Here is a 21,737-nt window from a genome sequence, read left to right as displayed (position 1 = left end):
CGGTAAGGTACAAATGCAAAACCTAAATTTAAGTTTGAGAAATCTAAAAGGAAACACAAAGAGGACAGGGGACAGGGATCTGGTGGTTGAATATATACACACATCTCTCTTCCAAACATCCTCTCCTCTCTTCCAACGGTCAGAAACGAGGATTCTAGAATAACAACATTTCAGGGACTTCACTATTTATCTCTGGCAGAAATATATATAGAAGAAACTGAAAGCATGGGCATTGTCCAGGTAAATACATCTTATAATATTTAATAAAGTTTAAAAGCTTTCGGTCTGAAAGTGTCAGATGTAGACACTTATTGACCTGAGATATTATGCATGCCATTTACGAAAGATGTCCATGCTGATCATGCCATGTATGAAACTCAACAATTCCTTTATTTTACCAAATGCCAGCATAAGCTTTAAATATGCTAATAGACAGGTTCTTTGTTCCCAATTAAAATTTGCCTACAGGAAAGGGCCTACATAGCCAAAACCAGAGAAAAGAACGTTAATTTGCTAGGATTTGAATCTCTGAGTAGGCTTTTAAAATTCATAGAAAAAAAAGCAACAGTTTAGAAAGCCAAGAGTTTTTCTATTAAAACCTGTTTTCAGAGAAAAGAATGAGGCTTGTGTTCCAAAACTTACATTTGGCTTGTCAAAGTAAATATCTAAATTAAAAGACTCAAAGCTTATTATATACATAAAAGGTTTAAAAACCAGCTAAAAGATTGTTCTAACCCACATCAGAGTTTGATCAGGAGAGGCGGGAGGTCAGAAAGTAGAGAGGAGAATTGCTTCAAAGATCTCCTTTAGCCTTGGCCCCCAATATTAATTGTATGTTTGTGGATGGGAGGTAGAATCTTAATTTTTCAAATGACAGATATTTCTATTGATATAAGATAGACTTACATTCTGAAATTCTCTATAACATATAAACAGTAAGGAAAAAAAATCTAATTTTCCCTAACATGTAAGTTACAAAGCAGAGGGTGAAGGAAGCTTTCAGCATCAACCCCCTCCTATTAAAGCACTGGGTTTTTTTTTCAGACTAAGAAAAATCACACAGCTGATATGGTATTCTTTTTTATTGTATTTTTATTGTCTACGTATACATTTATATTATTACACATATATACAATAGACTACCTGTAGCCAGAAGAACCATGACACAATCAGGAATTATATAAATGTTATATTCTTAGTGTTTTGGTTGTTTGTGTTTGACAGCCTTGATGAAAACATCTTTTCTATCTTGGTGCATCTAAAATTCTGTAGGTAAATCAATCTTCATCACATCTTGTCATTATCAACTTAAAACATCTGTCTAGACCTAAAAAACATCTTAACCCCTAAACAACTAAGTTTCATTGTAAAACTAAGCTACCTGGTCTTCAACTCCATCAGAGACTTGAAAGAGAATAAATTTGATTACCTGAGTATGCCAGAAATGCAGGTTAGTAGCTTTCTAAATGAGAAGATGACAAAGACAGTTTGCTACCTAAATAGTCACCCAAAATTCTCTACAATGTTGGAGCATCTTCTTCAGCTTTCTGGCCCAATATATCTGACAGACATATTTGTGAGGCAGGAACTGTTGAGGACTTGCTTACCGTGTCTTAGCAGAATTTGGCCATTGACTCTCTCTGCATCCAAGCTTGCCCAGTTTTAGGCAGAATTCTGTCTATGGTAGAAGTGAGGACATTTCCCCCAGTGGCTTGTTTTGAAGATTCACTGACAATGAGACAGGTTAACTCCTGGAAATATCCGCCCTACCTCAAAGAGGATGATGATATGGTATTCTTTCAGAAAAGAGATAATTGTTGTATTATGCAAGTTTGTCTATCATGATGCCCAACTTTTGACATTGTAATATGGCACTGTCATCTATAAAGCTCACACTAAAGAACTCCACATTCAAGTTACCAAAATCACAATAAAATGTCATTGTTTTGTGTAGGCTTATAATCTTTATATTGGGCTATATTCATGGCTATCCTTAGAAGCATTCAGACCATGATCAGACAAACCTGCAGGAACTAATCTGATAGAATGAAATGTATTTGTGTGTGTGTGTGTGTGTGTGTGTGTGTGTGTGTGCGTGTGTGTGTGTTTAATTGAATGCTTTATCACCAATTAGTTATGGATAATTCAGTAATAGCCATCTGAGCACCTGTGAGGGTAAGAGCTCATCAGATATTCAGTACTACCCAATGATGGATCCTCTTACTCTCTGAATCTAAGGTCTAGAAGATTCCTGTAGTTTCTTCTTTTGAACCCACGTTCAACAGCTGAAGACTCTAATACCAGATTTCACTGAAGGATGACAGCAGAAGTAGCAGCAGAAACAGAGATAGATGCACTAAGGGCACAAACTGAAGGCAAAAGAACAGCACCCTTATTTCTCCTCAGGCCTATGTATATCTGGGCTGCCTGCCTTCAGTTAATCCTTCCTGGAAAAGCCTGACACACACATGCACAGAGGTCTGTCCTCATAAGTGATTCTAGATCCCATCAAAATGATGGTTAAGATTAATAAGAACCATGGTTTAAAAGAATACTGAGCAGAAAACTAAAGTTGTTTTCAGAATTTAGTTGTGAAATTTTATGAACAGAGATTAAACCTATTTTTAAAATTTTTTATTAAATATTTTTACATATACATTTAAATTATGACACATATATACAATAAACTACATACAGCAAGAAGAACCATAAAACAATCAGGAAATATATATACACACACACATATATATATGTATATATATGTATATATATTACATTCATGGTGTTTTGGCTATTTGTATATGGCAGCCTTAAAGAAAACATCTTTCCTATCTTGGTGCATCTAAAATTCTGGATGTAAATCAATATCTATTATATCTGGTTATTATCAACTTAAAACATCTATCTACACCTAAATATATATTTACCCCTATACAATTAAGTTTAATTGTAAAAGTAAACTATCTGGTCTTCAATTCCCTCAGAGACTTGAGAAAATTAATTATCTGAATATACAGGTAGTGTAGGTTAGCCACTTCCCAAAAGAGAAAATGACAGAGACACTTTGCTACCTGAATAGTCACCCAAAATTCTCTATAATATTGAAGTATCATCTTCAGCCTTCTGGCCCAATATATCTGACAGGCATATTTGTGAGGCAGGAGCTATTGAGAACTTTCTTTCCCTGTCATGGCAGAATTTGGCCATCGACCATGCCTGCATCCAAACTTGCCCGTTTTTAAGCAGAATTCTTTCTGCGGTAGAAATGAAGATATTCGCTTAGTGGCTGCTTTGCCACATTTGAAGCTCTCTCTCTCCATAAAGAGGTTCTTTGATGTACATCATCTTCTTTGAGGTAGACTGGGCATTGCCAAGAGTTAACCTGTCTCATTGTAAATGTGTCTTTGAAATAATAAAAACATCTTTAAATGCCATATTCTGTATGCAGAAGAGTAAGTAAATCTTAAAACTCCCAGCAGAGTGTTTTATGCTGTAGCTTACTTATGCAAAAATCATTCAATACTCAGGATATATTCAAAACTTACACAACATGTTTTAACTTTTAAATGTCATCATTGATCTACATATGTTGTCATTTGGAATTTCCATGAGTGTTATGAGTACCATAGGGAAAATGACCCTGCCTATCTCTGTGACAGACAAAATTCACAGCTGCACTCTGTATCCCAGACTTTTTTTTGTGGATGCACTGAGTGAGTGTGTGTGTGTGTGTGTGTGTGTGTGTGTGTGTGTGTGTGTGTGTGTGTGTGTGTGCGCCTATTTTCAGGATCTACACTTGCTTAGTCTATGCCGCGCTTTCAGGGGTTTATCTTTGACCCAGTGTCTCTTTGTCACACAAACTTTACCAGACAAACTTACTTAGAATTATACACATACGTAAGCACATCATTCCACAGGTATAAACTGAACTCATTTTGATCATTCTACCTTATTTTCTCTATGTGTATAGTGCTCATTTCTGGATAACATGATGTATATTTCTTTGCTTATTAACTGTCTCTTTCCATTATAAAATGTAGCCTCTAAAAGGGAAATGTACACAAAATACTATTACCAATTATTGTAACAGGGCCTGATACATAAGCACTCATTACATTTTGCAAAATGACGAAGTAACATTTTCAAAGTGACAGTCAACAGTTTTCTGTTTTGGAACTTGTATAAATTATTTCCTGAAATAATTTTCTTATCAGCCTTAGCCTTTAATATTTTTCATTAAACAGATTTGTATTAATAATACTTTTGTTTTAATTGAATTTGACTTGCTAGAGAATAGTCTTTTATATTAATTTTTCAACACACCTGGAAATAGACCATTTTCTTGTATCTCATATAATTTCATCATGTTCTGTATATAGCTTTTTTATCAAACTTTGGTTGTGTGACTACCATTTTAAAAGTAGCTTAAAGTTTAGGCCATGAATGTACCTATCTTCATTAGAGCTGGGTGAGGGAAAATAAACATAAGGTTTAATGCTTTTTCATCCATTGAATCTTTATTTTTAAAACAAATATCATAACTTTAATGTTCAGAAGCACTTACCTTAAAGTAGAAAATAAATATGTTTCCTTTGATTTTGTTTAGATTTATGTATTTATTCATTTTATATGTGTCAGACATTTTCATGCCACAGTCAGTTCCAGATATGGAACCGAGAGCTTCAGTCTCGGTGGCAAGTGCCTTTACCAGCCGGGCCATCTTGCAGGCTTTTTGTTTTGTAGTTCTATGTCCACCAGAACACAATCTCAACCTGTGTCTAAATCTTATCTTCAGTCCCTTAGTATATTCTGTTGATTACCTTTGCTGCAGAATAACTGTAACCTAGAAGTTTATGGTCTCTTTTAAGATAAACTTTCAAAGACCAGATGATACATTTCCTTAAGGAAGTCTGTCCCTCAAGTTCATAGTTCCAAGTAATGGACTTTCCTTTTTTTTTTAAATTTTTATTAATTTATTCATATTACATCTAAATTGTTAGCCCATCCCTTGTATCCTCTCATTCCTCCCTCCCTCCCGCTTCCCCCCCTACTCCCTTCCCCTATGTCTGTGACTGAGGGGGACCTCCTTCCCCTGTATATGCTCAGGGTATCGAGTCTCTTCTTGGTGACCTATTATCCTTCCTCTGAGTGCCACCAGGCCTCCCCATCCAAAGGACATGGTCAAATATGGGGCACCAGAGTTTGTGTGAAAGTCAGATCTCCTTCTCCACTTAAAGGTGGAGAATGTCCTGTCCATCAGCTAGACTGGGTAGGGGTTCGAAGTTTACTGCCTATATTTTCCTTGGCTGGTGCCATAGTTTGAGAAGGACCCCAGGGCCCAGACCCACCTGTAGTTTTCCAGGACCCTCTGGATCTTTTTATTTTCTCATTCTCCCAGGCTTCTCACCCCTAAAGTCTCAATAGGATGTCCTCCCCTCTGACTCACTTTCCTGGTAGGTAAAGTTTTTCATGGGGACGTACCCCTTGGACTAGTGTCTCGATATAAGTGAGTATATACCATTTGACTCTTCTTGCTTCTGGGTGAACTCACTCATTATGATAATTTCTAGTTCAATCCATTTGTCCACAAATTTCGGAAATTCCTTGCTTTTAATAGCTGAGTAGTGTTCCATAGTGTAAATGAACCACAGTTTCTTTATCCATTCTTCTACTGAGGGACACATAGGCTGTTTCCATGTTCTGGCTATTATGAATAAGGCAGCTATGAACATGGTTGAGCATATGTCCCTGTTGTGTGGTAGTGTATCTTCTGGGTATATTCCAAGGAGTGGAATAGCTGGGTCTTGAGGAAGCCCTATTCCCATTTTTCTGAGATAGCACCAGATAGCTTTCCAAAGTGGTTGTACCCATTTTCAAGTCCTCCATAAGGAACAGATGACAATAGATATAGCTTCTCTGAAATAAGTATGTGTAAAGGAGTGAAGCAACAAGCTCTTATACCATGAGAGTTACTAAAAATAATGTTGAATTTCTGTTCTTTCAACTTAAAAGTAATAGCCTACTTCTTTTATTAATTCTCTGAGAATTGTATACAATGCCTTCTTCATACTTACCCCCACCAACTCCTTCCTGAAACTCTCTTTCCTTTATAAACATATATATAATTATTTACATACATATTTTTATAACTTAATTACATCACATCTAAATTGTTATTTCCTTGCTTTTATCTTCCTATTTCTACCCTCCCTCCCTTTTCCACTCTATTCCCTTCCATAGACTTCTGGCAGGTGGATTCTTTGGCCCTACCATCTGACCACAGCCTATTTTATTATTTTTTAAACTGCAGGTAGGTCCTTTGTACTGCCCATATTTATGTGTGGCCTTTTATAGGAGTGTGGTCTGCTCTTAAAAAAAACAGATCCTTTCAAAAGCTATCAGTTGTCAATGGCTCATTACCTAGCAGTGGAATTTCATGCCCTATTCATCTCTTCATGACTTAGTCTGGTTTGAGTCTTTACAGGTCATGTGCATGTTGTCATTACTGCTGTGAAAACATATGTGCTTCTACACTGTCATGTCTATAAGACACTGTTTCCTTTAGTCATCTACTGACTCTGGCCCTTATATTTTTTCTGCTGCTCTTCTGTGATGGTCCCTGAACCTTTGGGGAGGACATATAATGTAGAACACCCAATCAGGGCTAAGCATTTCATGGGCTCTTATTCTCTATATTGTGGCCAGCTGTTAATCTTTCTGTGGTCTTTCTGTTAATCACCATTAACTGCAAATAAGTACTTCCCTTATGAAGATTAAGAGGAATTAATCAATAGGATTCAGTTTATTCTTCTGCTGTTAGCAAAATAAGAGAGGTGGGCTATCCTTAGGCTATAACACGGTCATCCACAGGCTTGTCCCAACAGTGGTGCCATGTATGGGTTTCCTCTTGAAAAGATGCCTTTACATTCAATAGTTAAATGGATGGCTACTCCCATGATATTCAAAATACTAGTAGGCAGGTCTTGTCAGGTCAGTCTTGATTGAAAATATAGTTTACAGCCGGATAATGTTTATGGTTTATTTTCTCCTTCATAGCACTTTGCAGCACTATGAAAGCAGTAAACAAGGATAAAGTTTCTGAATAAATAGTAGCTGGATTTACCCATGTCATATGACTCAAGTAAGCAGCTACTGTGGAAATAAGTGTTGAGCATCCTTAAAACCTAGGGTTAGAGCTCTCCCATTAACCAGCTACCACTTGGGCATATATGCGGAGGGCTCTCTATCCTACCATAGAAATATCTTCCCATCTACATTTTTTTTGTTGTTCTATTCACAATAGTGAGGAAGTGGAACTAATGAAAAATGGTTTACTTTCACAACATAATATTATGCAATGGTTAAGAAAAATGAAACATGAAATGTACAGGTGTGCTGGATAGTTTGATGTCAACTTGACACAAGCCAAAAGAATCTCAGAGAAAGAAACATTGATTTGGAAAATGTGTCTTTAATACCAGGTTATAGGAAAGTCTGTAGAGAATTTTCATAATTAATAATTGATGGAGGAAGAGTCCAGCTTACTGTGGTTGGTGTCACTGGTCTAGTGGTCCTGGTATGTATGAGAAAACAGCCTGACCAAGTCATGCTGAGGAACCATCATTTCTGCATCAGTTACTGCCCTTCTTGAGTTCCTGTCCTCACGTCTTTTGATAATGAATGTTATGTGGAACTGTGAGTGAAATAAACCATTTTCTCCCTAAGTTTCTTTTGGTCATGGTATTTCATCAGCAATAGCAACCCTTACTAAGAAAAAAAATGGTACCAGAACAGTACCAGGTATGGCTTTGTCACACCTAACTATGTTATTTTAGGGAAGATTGTGGAAGGACTTTGGGAATTAGAAATAGAAAAGCCATTGAGTGCTCAATGATTAGTAAGCTTTTCTGTAGGAGTTTGGAAGATCAGAATGCTGAGATCAATGCAGGCGATGGTGTTTTGACTTGTGAGGTTTCAGGGGGAAGTTTGCAAATCATTTAAAGACTCTGTCAGTGCTGATTGCTATTCTGAGTTGAGAATCTCTGTTTCTAGTTAGCTGTGGCTGAAGAATTGGCTGTTAAACCACTGAAGTAGAATGTTTGCTTTACTTGGACAATTGATGCTGGTCGACTGGAGCTAAGAAATTAGTGGTGATTACAAAGAGACCAGCACCTCTGAGGTGAAACCTTCTGGGAAGTGTTTCCTCAGTGTTGACACACAGAAGCTGTGTTCTAGAGGTGGCTAATGTTGTACCTTGTGCCGGCAGCCAAACTTGGCCAGGTTCAAGAATTTCCCAGGGAGTACTAGTTTTGAAGGCATTACGGGACCATAGAGAGCAGCTGAAGATCACCATTGTGAGAGGTCAGGAGATGCCAGTGCTGAAGGTGGCACTAGAGTAGTAGTGGAAGCCCCTGGATTGAAGCGGTCATGGAGAAAGTTCAGAGACTGCACCATGAAGTCCCACTCAATTGCAGCAGATTTCAGCATTTGGGGGCTGACGTGACCATGGATGACTGCCCAGGACATTGGCAGCCATGGAATGGAACCAGCCTGAGCCTAGAAGACAAACGGTGTGTTTTGCAGAGAGGAGAGCCTGAGAACTGACCCAGGCCCTTTAGGGGAGCATAGAAGATCATGAATAAGTCCCAGATATTGGACATTGAGCGATTTCTACTGCTGGAGTTTGGTTTTGCTTTGATCTGATTGTGGCTGTGCCATGGTTCTTTCCTCCTGAAATAAAAAGGCATTTAACTTGCTTATTTAATATGAAACCACAGTTGAAAGACTTTCCATTTAAGAGACTTTGGTTTGTTTGTTTATTTGTTTTAATCTAAATTTTTTACAGTGTTTGAATTTCTGAGACTACACTACTTTCTAAGTTTGAAAAATGTTTTATGTTGTAATGTTTATACTGATGTGTGATGGACAACAAAGGAAAGTTTGCAGCTTTACAGTGAGGTATTTGTCAAGTTGACAAGGGTTCAGTTCTGCTGGATAGTTTCATGTCAATGTGCCACAGCTGAATTCAGTTGAAAGGAGGGAACTTTAATTAAGAAAATGCCTTCAGAAAATTGGACTGTAGGCAAGCCTGTATGCCATTTTCTTAATTAGTGATTGATGGCATAGGGCACAGTGTATTGTGGTAGGTGCCACCCCAGAACTGGCTGTCCTGAGTTTTGTAAGAAAAAAGACTGAGAAATCCATAGGGAGCAAGCCAGGAAGCAGCACTCCTCCATGTCCACTGCTTCCATTGCTACTGCCAGGTTTCTGCCCTGCATGAGTTCCTGCACTCAGTGCTTTGGATAATTAACAGTTACATGAAACTGTGAGTGAAATAAACCATTTTCTTTCTGAGATGTTTAGGGTCACAGCAATTGTAAGCCTAAATAAGATGGTGGGTAAATGAATACATCTGTGTAAATGAACGGCTTGGAAGCAGTCATTCCAAGTGAGATAACCCAGACTCAAAGGCACAAATGTTGCAGGTTTTCCTTTTTTGGTGGATGTTAGCTTTGAATCATCAGACATCTGTGTTTCATTTGGAATACGTATAGAGGTACTAAAGAACCCCGTCAAACCTGTCTGGATTTCACAGTATTGTAAAGCTATGTAGGCTGAGGCAGAAAAATTTCAACACCAATCTTATTCAGCGATGAGCACTGTGAACTACAGCAATGACCACCATGGCAAGATATGCTCATGGGTGCCATAGTGACAAGAACCTTATGAGATATTGGGTTTAAAGCCTGCTCCACAGTAGAAAACCCACAAGTGATACTGTAAATACTGTAAGTATGGTCAAGAACTCATGGGTGAGGCTCTCACAGGCCCAAGAGTGAACTTACTACTATTATACTAAATGGACATACTATCAAACTGCCCTCTAAACTCATATCATACCCATATATTCCCAGACCTCAACAGAGAAGTTGCTTTGCACAATGGCAGCAGCTATCAAAGAAGTCACAACTAGTCCACCTACAGAGAATAAGTGTCAGTGGAGTACTTAGCCACAAATGAGACATCTACATCACCCCCACCCCACCCCAAGGTTAATGAACCATTGTGCATGGGAATGGTAGAACACTTGCAAGAGCCAGAAGTTGGGGAGGACCAGATGAAATAGTATCCTCCTGACATGACAGGAACACTCATCAACTCACAGTCTCTGATTGTACAAGATCAAATGTGAAGTTAGTACTGGAGAGATAAGTGGATATGAAAGAATAATGAAAGGGGTAAATATATTCAAAATATATTATATGAATATATGAAAATTATAATTCTTATCCTTATACAAAAAAAGTAATAACCACTAGTAATTTTAAAGGTGTTTAATGTTTATTAAAGTAAAATTAATAACATGAAAATAAATGTCAAAGTAGAAAATTTGCCATTAATACTACTTTATTAAAAACTCAAGGCTAGGTCTGGGTAGGGATTCAAAGTTTACTGCCTATATTTTCCTTAGCTGGTGCCATAGTTTGAGCAGGACCCTAGGACCAATATCTGCCCATCACAATGTTCTTCTTGTAGGTTTCCAGGACCCTCTGGATCCTTCTATTTCCCCATTCTCCCATGCTCTCTCACCTAAAGTCCCAATAGGATGTCCTCTCCTCTGACCCACTTTCCTGGACAGGACATTCTCCATCATTGAGTGGAGAGGGAGGTCTGACTCTCATACAAACTCTGATGCACCATATTTGACCACATCCCCTTGAAGGGGAGGCCTGGTGGCACTCAGAGGGAGGATAACAGGTTACCAAGAGGAGACTTGATACCCTATGAACATATACAGGGGGAGGTAATCCCCCTCAGTCACAGACATAGGGGATGGGAGTAAGGGGAAAATGGGAGGGAGAGAGGAATGAGAGGATACAAGGGATGGGCTAACAATTTAGATGTAATATGAATAAATTAATAAAATATTTAAAAACTAACTCAAGGTAATTTTAAAATGATCATTTGACAACAATGAGTAGCCTGAAGTTTTTACATTTAAAAAAGAAAAGGTAAAAGGTTGAAAATGTGATTGTGCACTTAAAAATATTATAAAACATCATCATTTGTGATAGACACATAGAATTATTTGTCTGTTTAATGGAAGAATAATTGAAAGAAATATCTTGAATCACATTTTAAGCATTTTATACCTAGTTCCAAAGATCATAAGAAATATTTATCACTTGCTTCTCATTCTATTATTATGTTATACAATCCCCAATGGTTTTAAGCTACTAAAAGGCACAAACTGGGTCAGTTGCAAAATTCAGTCAATGCAAAGAGATAACTTGTAGAACATTAGCATCATATGGCACATTGCTTTCTAGATGATGTTTACATTAGCTTTTATTGTTTTACCATTTCTTCTCGGGTTTTTTTTTTTATCTGTGCACTTATTTCCAAGAATTTGTAATGGCCTTTGAAAAGCACCAACACTTAACTAATGTATTCTGATTCATATACAATGTAAACTTTAAAAGAACTGTACTGATTTCTTGGTATCTTTCACAAATGTGAGTAGAGAAATACCTGCTGCAATACAGTATGTTTTACCATAGTATCTTTTAATCTGTTGTCTGCTGGGATGGCAGGTTTTTAGTAAAGGGGATTCTTTTTGCTGTTTTGCTTTGTCCACAGCTGTCCACCTTTAGCAAACAATTCAGCGTATCTTGTCCCTTCCTTATTGTCCAAGAGTCATGCTGTGCCTTCCTAAATCCTTCTTCAATCTTCCCAGAGGCAAAATGTATTCCCTTCTATTATATAATAATCTAGAGATAAGATCGCCATCATGTAGCAAGCCCCACTTTAATAAATAGTAGCTGATAGTGAGAAAATGGATCAGTGGTACAACTGAATCATTGTCAAGAGCTTCCTTTAGTAGATGTTACGTTAAGATATAACATATGATTCTTGTATCTTAGAAGTCAAAAGATTTAAAAGATAATTTAAGATTAAATTCTCTGTGTTATTGAGAAGTTAGTGATGAAATCAGGACATTGTTCAGTGGTTATATTACATTTATCCCATGATATACCTATTTTATCCTCAAGCTGAGGTGAGGTGTGATTCCCTTCATCTGCACTTGTTTCTTGGTTCTTATTCAATTATGTTGTGTGTGGAGCACTACTGCATTGACACAAAGCTAGGCGTTTTTTACACACATTGGTTCTCTATTTCCTTTGATCACAATGAAGTATGTTTTATTAGAATTTTAATTCTAATTCTATGATGAAGTGCAAGCACAAAAAGTTGTTTAAGCAGCCTATATAATGCTTCGGTTACTAAGTGACAGGGTACAAATTAAAATAAATACATGCATCATTCATCCCTTCTTTTGAATAGAAATAAAACAAAGGGTTCCAGGATAATAAATATGATTTAAAAGGTGACACACCATGGAAAGGAACAAGTTTGGGATACGTATAATTCTCCCTCCCCCTCCCCCTCCCCCTCCCCACAGCTCTCCCTACCCCTCTCCATCTTCTTCTTCATCTCCTTCTTTCTCCGCTTCTCCCTCTCCCTCTATTTTTCCCAGTGTCTTTTTTACTCTTGAGATGTAAAATGGAGTATGAAAATAATGTGAACAGCACATAGAACTACACAAACAAAGGTCCTCTGGTCATAAGCTTGAATGTTTCTGCTTATGATTCAGTCAAAAATAGATTGGCCCAGACATCCAGAGAAAGAAGCAATACACAAAAGACATGGTAGATACCTGTCAAATGGTATAAAACCATTGATTGCTGAAAGTACATATGGGAGGAAAAAATCAAAATGAGAAATTTTCTCAAAGCAATGTGGGAATAGATATTCATCATTATGTTGTCAAGAAATCACAATTGCACATGACAAAACGGTGCTAATTTATTTCAATAATGTAATGCCACCTTAAAATGAAGGTTACTTGGGAAACAGAGCTCAAAATAAGATTTTACATGTGTGGAAGGGGAAGAGACCGGATAATCCAACCTGACATTAATCTTTTTTTTTTTCTCCACCATCCTGAGGTTTTGCCAGCAGCAGGATGGTTTTCTCCGGGTGGACATGTTGTAGTACACAATGAATTTCACAAAGCATGAAGCTAAAGTCTTATTATTGGAAGCCATTTTCCTCTCTGCCTCGCTGCCTAGTAGTTGATTTGTTACACATTTTCCGTGGGATCAAAATCAGGTTGGCTTTTTGGAATGACAATTGTAACAATCACCTCCAGCCCAAAAATGCTGGAACGCTGCAGGATTGTTTCCTTGGAAAGCAGGAAAGTACAAGTGCCATTCATGCTCAGCTCCTGCTCTCCACAGACACTTGAAAATTATTTCATTTTGGAGTTTCTCTGGGAAAAAAACAAACATTCAAAGATTCTAAGAACCTTAAATTCCAATAACGGGTACCAAGAGCCTGAGAAGTCAGAGGGAAAACAAGCAAAAGTTTGACAAGAAGGAAGAATTTAGACCTAGAAGGAACAAAGCACAACAAGTTCTGGCTTACAACCTAAGTTTAAAGAAAATTCTTACACTCAAAATTCTTTAAAAACTTTATATAAACCAAACTCACTACAGAAATTCTTGATGGCTAAATGAGTAATAGGAAGTGAGATGCTTTTTCAGCCTTCTAGTTCAACTCCTTTTCTACCTGACTATCAGCAGTGTAGAAAGTAAGCTATGTGGAAAACTGACAGAAAAATCTATTATGGTGGCTACTGCTCTAGGCTTTGCTTTGAGAGAAGGGAGAATCAACCCTTGGCTAAACAGATAGGGTTATATGCAGTAGCACCACCCTTCTGCTTTGCAGCAGCAGATGAGTTTGTTTCTCATTGTCTCCTCAGTTTTTATCTGGTTTGGACATCTGAAGATAGCTGTGCGTCAGTCTCAGTAACTAGTAACGAATCACACTAAACTCCGAATGGATAGCTTGCTTTTAAGAAACATAGAACTACCTGGGCAGTGATGGTGAACACTTTAGTCCCAGCAAACAGGAAGCAAAGGCAGATGGATCTTTGAGTTCGAGGCCAGCTTGGTATACTAAGCTACTTCCAGCACAGCCAAGGCTATACAAAGAAACGTTTTCTGGGAAAAAAAACAGAAAAACATAGAAACATAAATCTATAATTTCCTTAGTTTTCTTTTCTGTTTCTTGTCGAAGTAGCTATGTTCTTCCTATAAATCACTAAGAAGCTAAAGAAATTCTCATGTCTGTCTGCTGTAGATGAATGAGGAAAATATTGTCTTCTAACTGTATTGGGTTTCTAGACAGAGTCCCACAACACAGGGACAATTAACAGATGACTGAACATTGCATTGAAATATCAGGCAGGACTTCATAAATGTTTTAGTGTTGTATGCATCCGTTATTATTACATATTAATAACTAGAAACATCACATATACATACATAATAACTAAATATGTGAATTTTAAACATGTTAAAAGTAAATTTAAGAATTTAAAAAGGGAAGTAGAAAAGCTAACTTGAATGATCTGTTTATTGCACATTGAATTTATGTATTAAACTATATTCTGTTCCTAATAAATATATACAACTAAAATATTAATAATTAAAATAGTAACCTATCATTTTCTATGATACATTGTCTACAAAAATTATGAAAATGGTTAGTCCCTAATTCAACACAATTTTAAGTATTATCTACATGGATAAAGAAATTGGAAATGTTAAATATGATTGATTTTCAAAGATGAAAACAATACATATAAGGACAGATCAATAGAAATATTTTCCCTATAATTATATACAATCCATGTATAAGATAAATGAATGTCAGTGCTACAGCAATGGCTCAGTGGATAACAGACCTGCTGCACAAACATGAGGACTTGAGTTTAGAGCCCCAACAGCCAGCTGTTGCAACAATCACGTGAGGCAGTGGTGGAGATTGGAGCATTATCCAGGTCTTTCTGGCCAGTGAGTGAGTCTAGAATTCCTGAGCTCCAAGTGTAGTGAGAGACCCTAATTCAAAATATGATGAACAGTGATGAAGGAAGACATCCAGTGTAGACCTCTGGTATCCAAATATACATACATGTCCAGGTGCCAATGACATAAGACTATGAATTTCAAGATTTAGGTACTTACACATTTTGCATGACTGCATTAAATATTCTAAAGATAGATTAGCACAATGCTTAGTTTTTGTTTGTAAATTATCAAAATAAATAATAACTAATAACCAAAAAGATTCTGAAAGCTTTTGTTATAAACTACTTCCTCCTTCACTATAGAATAATTACATCTATATACATAAACAATTATATATATATATATATGTGTGTGTGTGTGTGTGTGTGTGTGCGTGCGTATGTGTGTATGACTTTATAAAATTTGGCCTTGTTATTTGAGTATTTTAACAATAGAAATACAAATATGTTTTACATATGCAGAAATTTTATGTATAAACGTATGGTTTTACTTGGTTTGATTTACTGATTAACTAAAACTAATAAAATAATACTATTCATGATTAATTTTCCCTTACTATCTTTACCCTTTGTGATATTTTTCTAATTTTATCAGAAGTATTTAGTGGTGGGGTGATGCCACATGTGGCGATGCATATCCTTAATCCCAGTATTTAGGGAGGCAGAGGCAGGCAGGTCTGTGAGTTCAAGGCCAGCCTAGTCTACAAAGTGAGTCCAGGACAGCCAAGGCTTCAAAGAGAAACTCTGTCTTGAAACAAACAGACAAAAAGTCTGGAGTGATGTTCTAAGTTGTGTGTGTGTGTGTGTGTGTGTGTGTGTGTGTGTGTGTGTGTGTGTGTGTGTGTGTGTGTTAGTTATAAGGAAAGGGAGTGATACCCAGAAATATTTTCCTAAAGTAATTCAATCTCATATGGAGACAGGTATAGAGATTTACAATAATGTATTTCTGAGTCAGGTGTTTTTGCCTTCTGTTTTGTACTGTTTTTCATAAATGACACCAATTCATTAAGTAAAGCAGCTTCTTATTGCACATATAAATGTACTATAAAATATATTTCTATACAGAAATATTATAAAGGTTTATTCACTTGACTCTCATGATCTCATGAGAGCTTAATATCGAAGACTGAGCTAAGTACACCTCTATATCTCATCAACCAAAAAGCTATTAAATGTTTTAAACTAAATAATTCTACCTGGGGGTGTTTTTAGGTTATTATCGTACAAATAATGGGCTTCATTATGATATCTTCATGTGAATGCCATTACAAATTATTCTTATTCATCTCCTTTCCCTATAGACTTTTAACTTCTTCTTTGCCCCATGGCCCTACCTCTATCTCTAAACTACTCCTTATTCTGGTTTAACATCATATATATTACATTATCCTCTCTTTTTCTACCATTTCTTTCCCTTAAAGTAACTTCTTTGCTCATAATTTCCTTTCTCTTTTCAACTCATACATAACGCACACATATATATTTAAATTTAGCATAGATTGTACATATGAAATAAAATATATATTTGTCTTTCTCAGTCTATCTCACTTTTTTAACTTAATTATTTTCAGTTCAATCCATTTTCCATTTTCTTTAAAATGTCATTATTTCCATTTGCCTTTATAGCTGGTTAAAATTCCAACGTGTGTTTGGCTGTATTAGTTTATTCATCTGCTGATGTACAATTTGGCTGATTCTATTGTTTTAGAAATTGGGAATAATGTGACAATAAGCATGATGTGCAACTATCTTTCTTCTATGTAATAACATATCCAGATAAGACAAAAAATAAAGAAAACTATTAATCAGTTTCTCTGATAAACATAGATAAAAATGTTCTTAATAAAATACTTGAAGATAAATCAAGAAAAATTTAAAAGCATGAAAACAAGTTTTTTCTCAGAGATGTTAGATTGGTTCAACATATGTAAACCAATAAATATGACATATTGTATTTATTGACATAATAGACAAGAACAGAAATTACATGAGTATTTTCCATGAACAACAACAACAAAAACTTTATAAAAGGAACAAACTTCCATGGTGAAATACTATAATCTCAAAACTAAAAAAACGTTTTTAAAAACTCAAAGAAAGTAGGAATAGAAAATAACTTTTCCCAGTGTCAGAAAGGCTATGCATGACAAATCTACAAGCCAAAATTATATTAAATATAGAAAAGTGAACTAATTTACTGTAGAATCAATAATGAATTTATGGTGCCTACTTTCCTAGATCTTTTCTAGTATATTGCATATGTCTTAGCTAGAGTAATATTTTTAAATAAATAAAAAGGTAAATATAGTTTAAAAATCTAAGGATCATGTGCAGAAGCCTATGTTCTATACCGTAAAGATCCCAAAACCTATATCCACAAGAAAACTTGTTGGCATATAATAAGCAATAGCATCAAAGTCACAGGATACAAACTCCATATGCAAAATAAATACCTTTCCCTAAAATAATACCAAAATCACAGAGCTAGAAATTACTGAAAGCATCCCACTCATCTTCAATGTGCTCTTGCTGTAGAGAAAGTATGAAATTATTTATGAATGAACTATATGCAAATGTATTTACAAATAAGACAGAGCAGCTTTTGACTATGGATATTAAGCTACTCCTAGGTTGAAATGCTAAGATTGTGGTATCTTTGTTATAATACACTGGCTCATTTATTTTTGAAGATGAGAATGCATATAAGTCATCTTCATATAGAAACAAATTATTGATATGGTAACCAAGATGAGTAAAGACATAAAAAGGGAAAAAAACCACATGCAATTTTAAAACATTTTATAAATTAATATTATCTAAAATGTTATTAAGAGATTATTTTATTACAACCTTTTGGATAGATGCAAATTATTATCTACTGTATTAGCTATGTGCCTTAGCATCAAAAACCAAAAGAAAGCCATGAAAATTGGATCTCCATTATTACAGCCTTATTGCTGGCATTTTCATGCAACCATCACAGATTTACTAGTAAAGGTGATGTGTTCCACATCTCATGGGGCCATTTATCAAAGACCACACATGTAGGAAAAGCTCAAACTTATTAGTCACTGAAGTATCTCGTGTTTTAGATTGAAGTATTTGTACTTCAATATTTTCTTAATGTAAAGGAAATAAATGCTCAGGGCACAGTAAGACACTATCAAAATCTTAACTGGTGAGGATAAGAAAGCTTACAAAACTATGTCTCAGCATTTTTAGTGGTCGTTGAATATTCCAAGTGTAGGAAATCTTTCCCTAGTGGCATTTACCTACTGATGACTGCACTTCACCATCACACTGCTTATTCCTAAACATATTAATTTCAGCATGACATTTGCTTTATGAGCATTTGATTCTCTGAGATAAGAAAACAGCTTAACTAGGAGAACTGGTGTGCAAAATTAAAGGTTATTTATATAATCATGAACACAGTGATGTTTAAGATTCTTAGAAGTGCTATGAAAATATAAGGCTCTAATATGATGCTATGTACTTTGAAAACTGAATTCATATTAGTTTAGAAATGGGCAGTTTTAGTTCCACTGAAAACTTTGTTAACAATAGAAATGTGAGATTATGATCAAAGACATGGCAGACTGCTTAAAAAGATGTCTATGGAGGATAAAATTGGGTTCTTCATTTCAACATTTTCATTAGATCTAAAACTAATAATGAAAAGATTATTCAAATGTGCAGGTATTAAGGAAGAGTAATAAAGTCATTATAAAAAGAATATAAGTGCTTAAAATTAAATATCAAAATTAGATTAATTTTAAATGGCAAGTACCCAGAAAATAGATTTAGATATTAGAACAAATGGATAAAGAACACTAAAGGTCATGCTATAAATAAGTAAATCTAATATGTTATGTGAACATCTCAATACTATATGAATTGATATTCAGTTACAGCAGTAGGGTTCAGGCTTTCTGTGTCTCACAAGATCTCAGCTCACTTCAGTACTACACATTTTCTTTATTGAAGCATCCAAGATTACTCAATAATTGGAACATTGTTGGAGAATAATATAGAACAACACCCTTTCCTTTTGATGTTGTGCTATCAACATTATTACACATCATTTTTATGTTTTGTTTAAAAAAAAAACAAATTCAATGTTTCAGTACTCCTCTGAGGAGAATTATAATTCTCGTACTCCATATGTTTTCTCAACCCTGTCAGCCTACAAAAGTATCTCCTATAATTAACCATCTTTGAGATTATTGCCAGGGCTCCACTGGAGGGCAGGCCTATAAGGCTGCTTTTTCCTATCTCCCAAATAGCTATGGCCATGTCAGGAGATGAGGTAATAATCTTCATAGTCACTCAAATGAGAAACACAAGTATATTAAAAATATTAGTTTTCCTACTTACCCAGGATTACTATTGACAGCTTAAAGACATCCAGAGTCTTTAGATATCCCAACTTTGAGTATTCCGTTGAGAAGTACCCCAAATCTTGAGCACCACTGTTCAGAAAACTGTTTTAGTTATAGCACTTCAGTATGTTGCTTACAAGCAACTTATAGTGTTGAAGGTACAAAACTCTGTGATCAATAAAACCTACAGGTTTGATATGGTTGAATGGTCTATTGGTGGATTTGCAGAAGTATACTGAACTGAACATTGTTTGAAATTCAAGACTGAAGAAATCAAAACGTTTTTTATTATAATTTATTCAGACTACATCCAATTGTTATCCTCTCACTTGTATATTCCTGTTCTCCCCCTCCCTTCCTTCCTCTTTTACCCGATTCCCCTCCCCTAGACCTCCTCCCCACCACACAACCACAGCCTATCACATCTCAATTGAATAGCCACTTCCCCTTCCTCTTTATGCCACTGGGCTCCCTCCCCCCCGCAAGGGGAAATGATCAAATTGGGGACACCAGAGTTCATGACAGAGACATTCCTTGCTCTCTCCACAACTGTGGATAATGAGCTGTCTGTTGGCTCGAACTAAACAGGGAGTCTAGGTTTACTGCATGTATTGTCCTTGGTTAGTGCGTCCGTTTGTGCTGCCCCCTGCGCCCACTTCCACCAGCCTTGATGGTCTTCTTGGGGACTCCTAAGTGATACATCCCATGGGAGAGAGTCAGGACCTACGCTGAGGGGTTATTGGCATTTAATTGTTTCTGGGTGAAGGGCTGTAAGAGGAGTCATCATTTTCTTAGGTGGGATAGTCACTGGTGTTACCTTCATCCATGCTCATGCAAGCAACCCAACTAAAATTCAGTGGCTCACAAACAATCAAAAGACATGAAAACAGGAGGTAGGGGTGGGTTTTGGAGGAAGAAGAGGTTAGGCAGCAGGGGTGTAAAGGAAGGCAACAAAGAAGAGAAATGGCAAAATATATTCTATACATGCATAAATGAATATGTTTTATTATTTTTCAAAAAGAAATTGTGCATCCTACCAAGTAGATCAAAGACCTTCAATGTCTTTAAATATTTTATGTTTGATTTTTTTAATATTAGAAGCCTGTACTGGGATAGGGAGAAGAAAAGAAAAGCCCCAATCTCAGCCTAAGACAACCATCTGAAAGTTGATCAGACCACTTTTTTTTACCATTAGTATAGGTAAGAGTGAAGGGTAATAAGGGCAAGAGGGCAAAACTGCAATTCCACTGAGATAAAAATCTTTCTAGCTTTTCCAAATATCAGGAGCAGACAGTTTAGAAAGGTTAATGTTAATGACACTGACCACAGAAAAATGAGTTCAGGTGCCCCCTCTGCCCACACTCCAGCCTTTGCAATAATCATAATAAATGGCTGTTCCATGTGGGTAAACAACTGGGAAATAACAAAAATAATTTACAATAATAGACATTTGTAATACAGCAGCAAAAGGAAAGAAAGGAAGTGGCATTTCGGAGGCATACTGCATAGAGAAATCTCAAAGCCTTCCATCAAAGGCGCCTGAGAACCACTAACTAGAACTGCAAAGACAGTCTGAAGGATGTGTGTTCAAATATCATGCAGGAAACATATTTCAGGATGACTTTGTTTTCATCTACACATCCTGACATAATATCTAAATATTCCCAGTGTGCTAAGGCCAAATCGGATGTCAATTTGTTAGCCTTTATTTTAAAAAAACAGCAGCAATATAAGTTATTAATAAATTATTCATGTTAAAAACCCACAAGAGAGCCAGGGTGATTTTTTTTTTTTTTTTTTAGAAAATCATCAAGAATTTTTCCAGGGTTCCATATAGTCTTTTGTACTTCACTTTTAGTATTATGCTTTTCTTTTTTTTTTATTTTATTTTATTAATTTATTCTTGTTACATCTCAATGGTTATCCCCTCCCTTGTATCCTCCCATTCCTCTCTCCCTCCCATTTTTCCCTTACTCCCCTCCCCTATGACTGTGACTGAGGGGGACCTCCTCCCCCTGTATATGCTCATAGGGTATCAAGTCTCTTCTTGGTAGCCTGCTATCATTCTTCTGAGTGCCACCAGTTCTCCCCATTCAGGGGACGTGGTCAAACATGAGGTATTAATCTTTTCTACAAGACTTGTCACTTTGAGAAAGAATTTCATTACATATTCAGAGTCATTTATTCTAGCACCTCAGATATTGTGTTAACTAAATCTTCGTTCTGAATGAAAAACAGTGGAGGAACTGTTAATCCAAGATGCATTTTTCCTCTTTTTTTTGAGGAATTTTACTTTCACAGCATTACAATGCTCTTTCCTATGCCATCATGTGCTTCCTCATGTGCTGTATTAACAGCGTCTCCAACTCCCCAAAATCTTCTCTGGATGCCACACATCATTTGAATCTTTGCCCTGTGTT

Source organism: Acomys minous (assembly GCF_964271855.1).
Source record: "Acomys minous genome assembly, chromosome: 6".
NCBI classification, from domain to species: domain Eukaryota; kingdom Metazoa; phylum Chordata; class Mammalia; order Rodentia; family Muridae; genus Acomys; species Acomys minous.
This window is presented reverse-complemented; position numbering follows the sequence as displayed.